Here is an 11,882-nt window from a genome sequence, read left to right as displayed (position 1 = left end):
CTCCTAATGCTATCCCTCCCCCTCCCCCCACCCCACAGCAGTCCCTGGTGTGTGATGTTCCCCTTCCTGTGTCCATGAGTTTTCATTGTTCAATTCCCACCTATGAGTGTGAACATGTAATGTTTGGTTTTCTGTTCCTGTGATAGTTTGCTGAAAACGATGGTTTCCAGCTTCATCCATGTCCCTACAAAGAACATGAACTCATCCGTTTTTATGGCTGCATAGTATTCCATGGTGTATATGTGCCACATTTTCTTAATCCAGTCTATCATTGATGGGCATTTAGGTTGCAAATTTCTAAGGAAGATACACACTGATTGGTACATCACCATGAACTCTGAGAGGAGCTATTCATATATTCTCTTTCCTAAGAGATAGATATCAATTATTTGGACAGAGACTGCACCTCACAGACAAAGCAAAAGTTCACAAACGTTGTCACATGTTGATTATTCAGTTTCCATTTCCACTAAGAAGAAATGTCAAAGAAAAATGTCAGATGTTGGTTTCAGACAGGGTCTCAAAAAGGAGAGCAGTAAATCAGAGAAAGGATCACACTCCAGGATATCAGTGGTACTGGTTTACATAGAATCGTCAACTTATATGGGACTGCAAATCTTCCTCAAACTTACAAGACAGTGATAATAAAACTCACTGCCAGGTTAGTAACTTACAAGACAGGTAGAGTCAGGCACCGTGTAACAACACTGAAGTAAATGACAGACCACATCTATGATGGCAGTTCCTTGAGATTATAATGGAGCTGAAAAATTCCCGTTGCCCTAGTGAAGCTGTAGCTGCCATAAGATCTTAGCACAACAAGTTACTCATGTGTTTGTGGTGATGCTGGTGTAAACAAACCTACTGAACTGCCAGTCACATAAAAGTACAGCATATACAATTGTGTACCGTACGTAATACTTGAAAATGACTATGTTACTGGTTTATGTATTCACTATACTTTTTTATCAGTATTTTAGAGTGTACTCTTTCTACTTACAAAACAGCCTCAGGCAGTTCCTTCAAGGGTATTCCAGAAGAAGGCATTGTTATCACAGGAGATGACAGCTCCACGCATATGAGAGCCCCTGAAGACCTTCCAGTGGGACAAGCTGTGGAGGTGGAAGACAGCGATGCTGATAATTATGACACTGTGTAGGCTTAGGCTAATTTGTTTGTTTGCAACTTAGCTTTTAACAAAAATGTTTCAAAAGTAAAATAATAAAAAGCCTATAGAATAAGGATATAAAGAAATAATATTTTTGTAGTTCATAAGCATTATGATTGGGTGTTCACACACATGCGTGAGATATGCCACCCTCCCACCTTGTTAAGATGTTGGCACATAACCCATCTTACATGAAAAAAAAACAGAAAAAAATAATTTTTACACTTGTACAATGTGTGTTTGAAGCTAAGTGTCATTATAAAAGTCAAAATGTTTAAAAAATTAAAATTTATAAACTAAAAATGCACAGTAAGCTAAGGGTGTTAGTACAGAAGAATTTATTCAATCAGTTTAGAGTACCCTAAGTGTACAGTGTTTATTAAGCATATGGTAGTGTACAGTAATGCCCTAAGCTTTCACATTCACTTACCACTCACTCACTCACTCAGAGCAACTTCCAGCCCTTCAAGTTCGAGTCACAGTAAGCCTCCTATACAGCTAAGCCATATTTTTGTATCTTTTACAACACATTTGTACTATACATTTTCCAGTTTTCAATATATTTAGATACACAAATACTTACCATTGTGTTACAATTGTCTATAGTATTCAGTACAGTAACATGCAGTATAGGTTTGTAGCCTAGAAGCAATAGGCTGTCCCTTATAACCTAGGTCTACAATGGGCTATACCGTCTAGGTTTGTGTAAGTACACTCTATGATGTTTGCACAATGATGAAATTGCCTAAGAAGAATGCATTTCTCTGAATGTATCATCTCCATAAACAACACATGACTGTATATACTTGTCTCAAGAACTGGGTCCAGTTATCTGCACAGAAGCTTCTCTGCTAATACACAGGAGATAAATTTGTAGATATGATCACAAAATGGCTTGTGAATATAGGATCAATTTGCTATAGTAATAATATTCTCTGGTTTGTTTCTATCTATCTTCTATGTAGTTACTCACTAGCTACTGTCAATTCCACCTCTGAAATGTATCGTAGATGCTTTTCCACATTTCTTTTCTGATTTCACTTACCTAGGTCATCATATTTTCCCCTGAACTCTAGCAATGCCATTCTAACTGCCTTCTCAATTTTTACACTTTTTGAGGTAGGTAGATATTATTCCACAATACATGTTTAATGATACTATTTTGCGCGTTTCTATTTTTTATCTTGTATTTTTTGGTTTGTCTGCTTCCACCCATATATTCTTAGCACCTTAAGGGCATGACCAGCATCTTCTTTCATATCTACCTCAATTTATTAAGGCTGCTATTATAACATAACATAGACTGGGTGACTTCAAAAACAGACATTTATTTCTCACAGTTCTAGAGGCACCAAGAGATTTCCTTCCTAGTGAGGGCCTGTTTCCTGGCTTGTAGATGGTGACTGTCTTGCCGTATCCTTGCATGGCAGAGAGAGAGCACAAGTGCTCTACTATCGGTTCCTCTTCTTATAAGGACACTAAATTACATCCTGGGAGCACCACCCTCTTGAACTTATCTAAATCTAATTACCTCTGCCAAGCCCCCACCTTCTAATAACATCACATTAAGGGTTACACCTTCAACACATTGAATTTGTGGGGGACACAAACATCCAGTGCATACATAATACCTACCAATTTGCTCCTATCCCATTTAGTGTTTAGTACAATGTTTGTTGAGTGTATTATAGGCTTGGAGGCATGAAAACCAACCTTTCAGACATTCAGTTGCTCTGAGGTCTCTGACTGCAGTTGACAGGCGGTCCTGCTGCTATACTCTGATCTCCCATTGTATTCCTGTGGAGGCCCTCCTAACCTCCAGCCTGCTCTCAGCCTGTGATGAAGCACAGCAGGAATGCTAAGGCAGACAAGCCTCTGGGAGATTTAAAACTTGGCCAGGTGCAGTGGCTCATGCCTGTAATCCCAACACTTTGGGAGGCCAAGGCAGGTGGATCGCAAGATCCATTTTTGCAAAATACAAAAATTTTCCAGGCATGGTGGCGTGCGCCTGTAGTCCCAGCTACTCAAGAGACTGAGGCAGGAGAATCACTTGAGGCAGGGGTTGCGGTGAGCCAAGATCACGCCACTGCACTGCAGCCTGGGCAACAGAGAAAAAGAAAAAGACTGCTTTGATAGCTGACTTTTGCTGTATGATTTTCCTTTGGGCTTGCTGAACACTTCTTAAGCCTAGGGTTAGAGTAACTGTTCTGTAGTCTAAGACACATCATATAACCTTTCTGCCTTCTCTCTTTCCTTCACAAGTGTCTGCCCAGTATTGTGGTGTAATGGTTCTTCTGGCCTTTTTACCCCATTTTCCCTCACAAACAGTGCCCCTAAAAAATCTCTTGTATAGTAAATCCACTTCAGTTCATCCATTCTTACACTGCTGATAAAGACATACCCGAGACTGGGCAATTTAAAAAAAAAAAAAAAAAGAGGTTGAATGGACTTACAGTTCCACATGGCTGGGAAGGCCTCACAATCATGTGGAAGGCGAGGAGGAGCAAGTCACATCTTAAGTGGATAGTGACAGGCAAAGAGAGGGATCTTGTGCAGGAAAACTCCCCCTTACGGAACCATCAGATCTCGTGAGACTTATTCACTATCACGAGAACAGCATGGGAAAGACTTGCCCTCATGATTCAATTACCTCCCACTGGGTCCCTCCCACAACACATGGGAATTCAAGATGAGATTTGGGTGGGGACATAGCAAACTCATATCATTCTGCTCCTGGCCATCCCAAATCTCATGTCCTCACATTTCAAAATCAATCATGCCTTCCCAACAGTTCCCCAAAGTCTTAACTCATTTCAGCATTAACTCAAAAGTCCGCAGTCCAAAGTCTAACATGAGACAAGGCAAGTCCCTTCCGCCTATGCGCTTTTACAATCAAAAGCAAGTTAGTTACTTTCTAGATACAATGGGGGTACAGGCATTGGGTAAATACAGCTATTCTACATGGGAGAAATTGGCCAAAACAAAAGGGGTTACAGGTGCCATGCAAGTCTGAAATCCTGTGGGGCAGTCAAATCTTAAAGCTCCAAAATAATCTCCTTTAACTCCGTGTCTCACAACCAGGTCATGCTGATGCAAAAGGTGAGTTTCCATGGTCTTGGGCAGCTCTGCCCCTCTGGCTTTGCAGGACATAGCCCCTCTCCTGGCTGCTTTCACAAGCTGGCATTGACTGTCTGCAGCTTTTCCAGGTTCGGGGTGCAAGCTGTCAGTGGATCTACCATTCTAGGGTCTGGAGGACAGTGGCCCTATTCTCACAGCTCCACTAGGCAGTACCCCAGTAGGGACTCTGTGTGGGGGCTCTGACCCCACATTTCCCTTCTGCACTGCCTTAGCAGAGGATCTCCATGAGGGTCCCACCCCTGCAGTAAACTTCCGCCTGGGCATCCAGGTGTTTCTGTACATCCTCTGAAACCCAGGCAGAGGTTCCCAAACCTCAATTATTGACATCTGTGCACCCACAGGCTCAACACCATGTGGAAGCTGCCAAGGCTTAGGGCTTCCACCTTCTGAATCCATTGCCCGAGCTGTACCTTTGCCACTTTTAGTCACAGCTGGAGTGCTGGGACGCAGGGCACCAAGCCTTAGACTGCACACAGCAGAGGGACCCTGGGCCAGGCCCACAAAACCATTTTTTTCCTCCTAAGTGTCCAGGTCTGTGATGGGAGGGGCTGCCACAAATGCCCCTGACATGCCCTGGCAACATTTTCCCCATTGTCTTAGTGATTCACATTTGGCTTCTCATTATGTATGCAAATTTCTGCAGCCAGCTTGAATTTCTCCTCAGAAAATGGGATTTTATTTTCTAATGCTTTATCAGGCTGCAAATTTTCTAAACTTTCATCTCTGTTTCCCTTTTAAAACTGAATGCCTTTAACAGCACCTAAGTCACCTCTTGAATGCTTTGCTCCTTAAAAATTTCTTCCTCCAGATACCCTAAATCATTTCTCTCAAGTTCAAAGTTCCACAAATCTCTAGGACAGGGACAAAATGACGCCAGTCTCTTTGCTAAAACATAAAAACAGTCACCTTTGCTCCAGTTCCCAACAAGTCCCTCATCTCCATCTGAGATCACCTCAGCCTGGATTTCATTGTCAATTTCATTATTAGCAATTTGATCAAAGCCATTCAAAAGTCTTTATAGAATTCCAAATTTTCCCACATTTTCCTGTCTTTTTCTGAGCTTCCCAAACTTTTTCAACCCCTGCCTGTTACCCAGTTCCAAAGTCACTTCCACATTTTTGGGTATCTACAGGAGTGCCCCCCTCTACTGGTATAAATTTACTGTATTAGTCCATTTTCATGCTGCTGATGAAGACAAACCTGAGACAGAGCAAATTACAAAAAAAAAAAAAAAAAAAAAGGTTTAATGGACTTACAGTTCCACATGGCTGGGAAGGCCTCACAATCATGGTGGAAAGCAAGGAGGAGCAACTCACATCTTACATGGATGGCAGCAGGCAAAGAGAGACAGCTTGTGCAGGGAAACTTCTTCCTATAGAAGCATCAGATTTTGTGAGATTTATTCACTATCATGAGAACAGCATGGGAAAGATTTGCCCCCATGATTCAATTAACTCCCGCTGGGCCCCTCCCACAACATGTGGGAATTCAAGATGAGATTTGGATGGGAACACAGCCAAATCATATCACATATCACCATTCTTAGTGTAGGCTTTATGGGGGACCTTGAATAATACATTACTTTTTGTTTTGTTTTGTTTTATTTTCCAGATGGAGTCTCACTCTGTCACCCTGGCTGGAGTGCAGTGGCATGATCTTGGCTCGCTGCAACCTCTACCTCCTGGGTTCAAGTGATTCTCATGTCTCAGCCTCCTGAGCAGCTGGAATTACAGGCATGTGCCACCATGCCCAGCTAATTTTCATATTTTAATAGAGACGGTATTTCACTATGTTGGCCAGGCTGGTCTGGAACTCCTGACCTCAGGTGATCCACCTGCCTTGGCCTCCCAAAGTGCTAGGATTACAGATGTGAGCCACCATGCCTGGTGACATTAGATTTAAATGAATCAATGAGTCAAATAACGGTGCATTTTCTTCTCCTAAATACCAGATGCCTTTGTGCTACACTCTGGCTGTTCAAAGTTCTTAATATTACATAATACTCAACTCAGATCTTCTTTTTTTTTCCCCCCTCAATTTATTCTTATGTTTAGACCTGGGAGCTTCTGGAGTTATTGATCATCTATTTATAACAAAGGTCACATAAGTCATTTGGACAGGAGAGAGGGAAACACTGGGTAGAAGAGGGCGGTTCACTGTCAAAGGCCCCACCCTCAAGCCTGGAGATCCACAGCCCTAAATGGGGACAGGCATTCCTGTTTTCATGCCCAAAAAGTTGTCTTTTGGCCTGCCACACCCCCTATCCTGTACCCACATAAACCTCAAACTGCAGACTCCAGAAGCAGACCAGCAGGTGAGAAGACAAGAAGACAAGCAGACTGATGGCAAAATAATGTGACAGGGAAAGAGAGAAGAGGAGGAATGCCTGAACTCTGAGAGGAGTTCAGCTGGGGGCGGTTGGAAAGGAATTTGACCACTGGATGGCCAAACTCCAGGGAAAGATCATCTTCCCACTCCATCACCCTTGCTGGCTCCCCATCCATCTTGCTGAGAGCCACCTTCACCACTCAATAAAACCCCGCATTTATGCTTCAAGCCTGTGTGTGACCCAGTACTTCCCCGGATGCTGGGCAAGAGCTTGGGATGCAGAAAGCTGTCACACTAGCCCCATGCCCTTGCAAAAAGGCAGAGGATCCATTGAGCTGGTTAACACTAAAGCTGTCTATGGATGGCACGGCTAAAAGGGCACATTGTAACACATGCCCACTTCAGCTCCTGCACCTGTCCATCTGCATGCTCTCCCACCCCTCAGGGTTTTGAGCAGTGGCAGTGACTGAACAGGCAAACCACACCCCTGTTGCACGTCCTGTAAAGGAGATCAGGGGACTCTCCTGTTTTATATGGACCTATGACTAGTGACTAGTAACTCACTCATACTTACTTTTAAACAAGGAGCTGAGAAAGTAAGATTTATAATTGAATAAAGTGGTATTATCAAAAATTGTAAACTTACTTTATATCTGTACAAAACTTGTCTGAATATTTAGTATGTATCCTGACTTTGCACTTGTTTTCAACTGCAGTTTTTAAAGAGATAACTTAAAAGATATAAATATAACATCAGAGGAAGAGTGATGTAGTGCCTGCAGTACTGAGCTTGTTGCTGTATTTCTATTATTATCTGTCAATTGACTACTGACAGTATGGGCAACAAACAGAGAGAGGATTTCAGGGAATGTCTGGATATAATTACCTATAACACAAGTGTATGAAAAAAGGGAAACAACTGTAATAATTACAAAATGATTATTGAACCCTTTGATCTGTCAGCTAAAAGACGGGAAATAAGATCTTCTCATAGCTTCTAAATTACGGTTGAAGTTACACTGAGCTAGATCAGGAATGTTCTCTCTCTCTTTCACACACACACACACACTTTCTTGACCTCAGATGCAGAGCAGTGTGCTAATCACATCCTTGGGACATGGTACTCTTTCATTATTGATCTACGCAAGTTTCCTGTCTTAATCTATTGTTTTGTCCTGACTTCTGCTTGTATTTGTCCATTTTGCATTGCTTTAAAGGAATACCTGAGACTGGGCAATTTATAAAGAAAAAAGACTTATTTGGCTCATGGTTCTGCAGGTTGTACAAGCATGGCACCCACAACTTCTTGGTTTCTAGTGAATCCTCAGGGAGTTTTTACCCAAGGTGGAAAGTAGAGAGAGAACAAACATGTTATATGTTAAGAGAGGGAGCAAGAGAGAGACGCCAGGCTCTTTCAAACAAACAGCTGTTGCACAAACTAATAGCGTGAGACGCACTCATTACTGCAAGGACAGCAGAAGCCATTCATGAAGGATCCCCTCCATGACCAAAACACCTCTCACTAGGTCCATCTCCAACACCAGAAATCATATGTCAACATTTGATTTGGAGGAGACAAATATCCAAATTAAATAACTGCCCCATCTTCAAACTCTTATTAACATATGTCTTTGCAAAATTATACAATATATAGCATAGTGGTTAAGAGTGAAGATTCTGAAGATAGATTGCCTCAGTTTAAGTCCTGGCTCTCAGGCTAAATAGCTATGCAATTTTGGAAAAATTGCTTAATATCTCTGCTATTCCATTTCCTAGCATTATTGTGAAGAGTTAGTAAATTAATCAAACATGATGTCTTTAGGCCTGGCGCGGTTGCTCATGCCTGTAATCCCAGCATTGTGGGAGGCTGAGGCGGGCAGAACATGAGGTCAGGAGTTTGAGATCAGCCTGACCAACATGGTGAAACCCAGTCTCTACTAAAAATACAAAAGTTAGCTGGGCATGATGGCGTGCACCTGTAATCCCAGCTACTCAGGAGGCTGAGGCAGGAGAATCACTTGAACCTGGGAGGCAGAAGTTGCACTGAGCTGAAATTGCACCATTGCATTCCGGCCTGAGCAACAGAGCGAGACTCCTCCTCAAATAAACAAACAAACAAATAAATAAATAAATAAAATAAATAAAATTATGTCTTTAGAAAAGCAACAGGCACATAGTAAGCCCTCAGGAAATGCTGGCTATTCTTACGTGTACACATTTACAAATTACATGAATGATAGTCCAATGTCATTATATTTCTTAATTTTTCACTTAACACTGTATTTGTAAAATTCAGATATGATAGTGTAAGCATATCTAGTTTATTAGTTTGACCACTTTACACTATTAATCCATTATCTATTATATTTGTGATGGATACCTAGATGGTCTCTCTCAGCTACCACAAACAATACAATTTCTAATATGCCTATTGGGATTACATTCTGCTGCAAGTAACAGAAACCAAATAGTGGTTCATTTTTCTCACATAATGAAAAGTCTATAGGTGTATGGCTTCATCCTTTGCAATAATTCTGTGTTAAAATATACTTTGTCTGTTATTAATAGAGCTATATCAGGTTTTCTTTCTGTTGTCTTAGTGTTTGCTACACATGCACACACACGTGCGTGTATGTATGCATGTAGATATCGATAATTTATTTTACTGTTAATCTCATATTTTGGACATATATAAGCAGTACATAGTTTACTTTGTAAATGCAACCATAAAATGTTTGTTTTCTAAATTTCTTTTGATTGCTGGCTTACTGGAAGCATTTCTATCATCTTAGTTTATGATTTGTTGTTTTTAATTTTTAAAAAATTTCTCTTGCCTTTTTATATTTTTATGGCTTAAGAATTTCTTAAATTTATTTTTTTCTCTACTGCTGGAACTTTTGCATGTTGCACAGTCTACTTATATGTGTTCAACAAATGCCTTAACTATCATCATTGTTCATTCTTCAATTCTCTAAAGCTGATCGACTTGCTACTTTTCTCTGAAGATATAAAAGTTTTTTAGAATACTTTTTTTATAATTATTATTATAGTTTAAGTTTTAGGGTACATGTGCACAATGTGCAGGTTTGTTACATATGTATCCATGTGCCATGTTGGTGTGCTGCACCCATTAACTCGTCATTTAGCATTAGGTATATCTCCTGATGCTGTCCCTCCCCCCTCTCCCCACCCCACAACAGTCCCCAGAGTGTGATGTTCTCCTTCCTGTGTCCATGTGTTCTCATTGTTCAATTCCCACCTGTGAGTGAGAACATGTGGTGTTTGGTTTTTTGTCCTTGTCATAGTTTACTGAGAATGATGGCTTCCAGTTTCATCCATGTCCCTACAAAGGACATGAACTCATCATTTTTTATGGCTGCATAGTATTCCATGGTGTATATGTGCCGCATTCTCTTAATCCAGTCTATCATTGTTGGACATTTGGGTTGGTTCCAAGTCTTTGCTATTGTGAATAGTGCTGCAATAAACATACGTGTGCGTGTGTCTTTATAGCAGCATGATTTATGGTCCTTTGGGTATATACCCAGTAATGGGATGGCTGGGTCAAATGGTATTTCTAGTTCTAGATCCCTGAGGAATCGCCACACTGACTTCCACAATGGATGAACTAGTTTACAGTCCCACCAACAGTGTAAAAGTGTTCCTATTTCTCCACATCCTCTCCAGCACCTGTTGTTTCCTGACTTTTTAATGATGACCATTCTAACTGGTGTGAGATGGAATCTCACTGTGGTTTTGATTTGCATTTCTCTGATGGCCAGTGATGATGACCATTTTTTCATGTGTTTTTTGGCTGCATAAATGTCTTCTTTTGAGAAGTGTCTGTTCATGTCCTTCACCCACTTTTTGATGGGGTTGTTTTTTTCTTGTAAATTTGTTTGAGTTCATTGTAGATTCTGGATATCAGCCCTTTGTCAGATAAGTAGGTTGCAAAAATTTTCTCCCATTTTGTATGCTGCCTGTTCACTCTGATGGTAGTTTCTTTTGCTGTGCAGAAGCTCTTTAGTTTCATTAGATCCCATTTGTCAATTTTGGCTTTTGTTGCCATTGATTTTGATGTTTTAAACATGAAGTCCTTGCCCAAGCCTATGTCCTGAATGGTATTGCCTAAGTTTTCTTCTAGGGTTTTTATGGTTTTAGGTCTAACATGTAAGTCTTTAATCAATCTTGAATTAATTTTTGTATAAGGTGTAAGGAAGGGATCCAGTTTCAGCTTGCTACATATGGCTAGCCAGTTTTCCCAGCACCATTTATTAAATAGGGAATCCTTTCCCCATTGCTTGTTTTTGTCAGGTTTGTCAAAGATCAGATAGTTGTAGATATGCAGCGTTATTTCTGAGGGCTCTGTTCTGTTCCATTGATCTATATCTCTGTTTTGGTAAAAGTACCATGCTGTTTTGGTTACTGTAGCCTTTTAATATAGTTTGAAGTCAGGTATCATGATGTCTCCAACTTTGTTCTTTTGGCTTAGGATTGACTTGGCAATGCGGGTTCTTTTTTGGTTCCATATGAACTTTAAAGTAGTTTTTCCCAATTCTGTGAGGAAAGTCATTGGTAGCTTGATGGGGATGGCGTTGAATCTGTAAATTACCTTGGACAGTATGGCCATTTTCACGATATTGATTCTTCCAACCCGTGCACATGGAATGTTCTTCCATTTGTTTGTATCCTCTTTTATTTCATTGAGCAGTGGTTTGTAATTCTCCTTGAAGAGGTCCTTCACGTCCCTTGTAAGTTGGATTCCTAGGTATTTTATTCTCTTTGAAGCAATTATGAATGGGAGTTCACTCATGATTTGGCTCTCTGTCTGTTATTGGTGTACAAGAATGCTTGTGATTTTTGTACATTGATTTTGTATCCTGAGACTTTGCTGAAGTTGCCTATCAGCTTGAGGAGATTTGGGGCTGAGACCATGGGGTTTTCTAGATATACAATCCTGTCATTTGCAAACAGGGACAGTTTGACTTCTTTTTTCCTAATTGAATACCCTTTATTTCCTTCTCCTGCCTGATTGCCCTGGCCAGAACTTCCAACACTATGTTGAATAGGAGTGGTGAGAGAGGGCATCCCTGTCTTGTGCCAGTTTTCAGAGGGAATGCTTCCAGTTTTTGCCCATTCAGTATGATATTGGCTGTGGGTTTGTCATAGATAGCTCTTATTATTTTGAGATACGTCCCATCAATACCTAATTTATGGAGAGTTTTTAGCATGAAAGGTTGTTGAATTT

At 40.8% G+C, this 11,882-nt stretch overlaps 1 non-coding gene across 1 annotated transcript; it reads left to right on the top strand.

The window, feature by feature from the left end:
• The first annotated feature begins 1,256 nt into the window (after positions 1-1,256).
• Positions 1,257-1,360, top strand: LOC115833475. Its single transcript, XR_004028904.1, has one exon. It is a non-coding gene; the product is annotated as a small nucleolar RNA U13 (small nucleolar RNA).
• Positions 1,361-11,882: the final 10,522 nt, after the last annotated feature.

This window comes from Nomascus leucogenys, chromosome X, assembly GCF_006542625.1.
Source record: "Nomascus leucogenys isolate Asia chromosome X, Asia_NLE_v1, whole genome shotgun sequence".
In the NCBI taxonomy this organism is placed as follows: domain Eukaryota; kingdom Metazoa; phylum Chordata; class Mammalia; order Primates; family Hylobatidae; genus Nomascus; species Nomascus leucogenys.
This window is presented reverse-complemented; position numbering and strand designations above follow the sequence as displayed.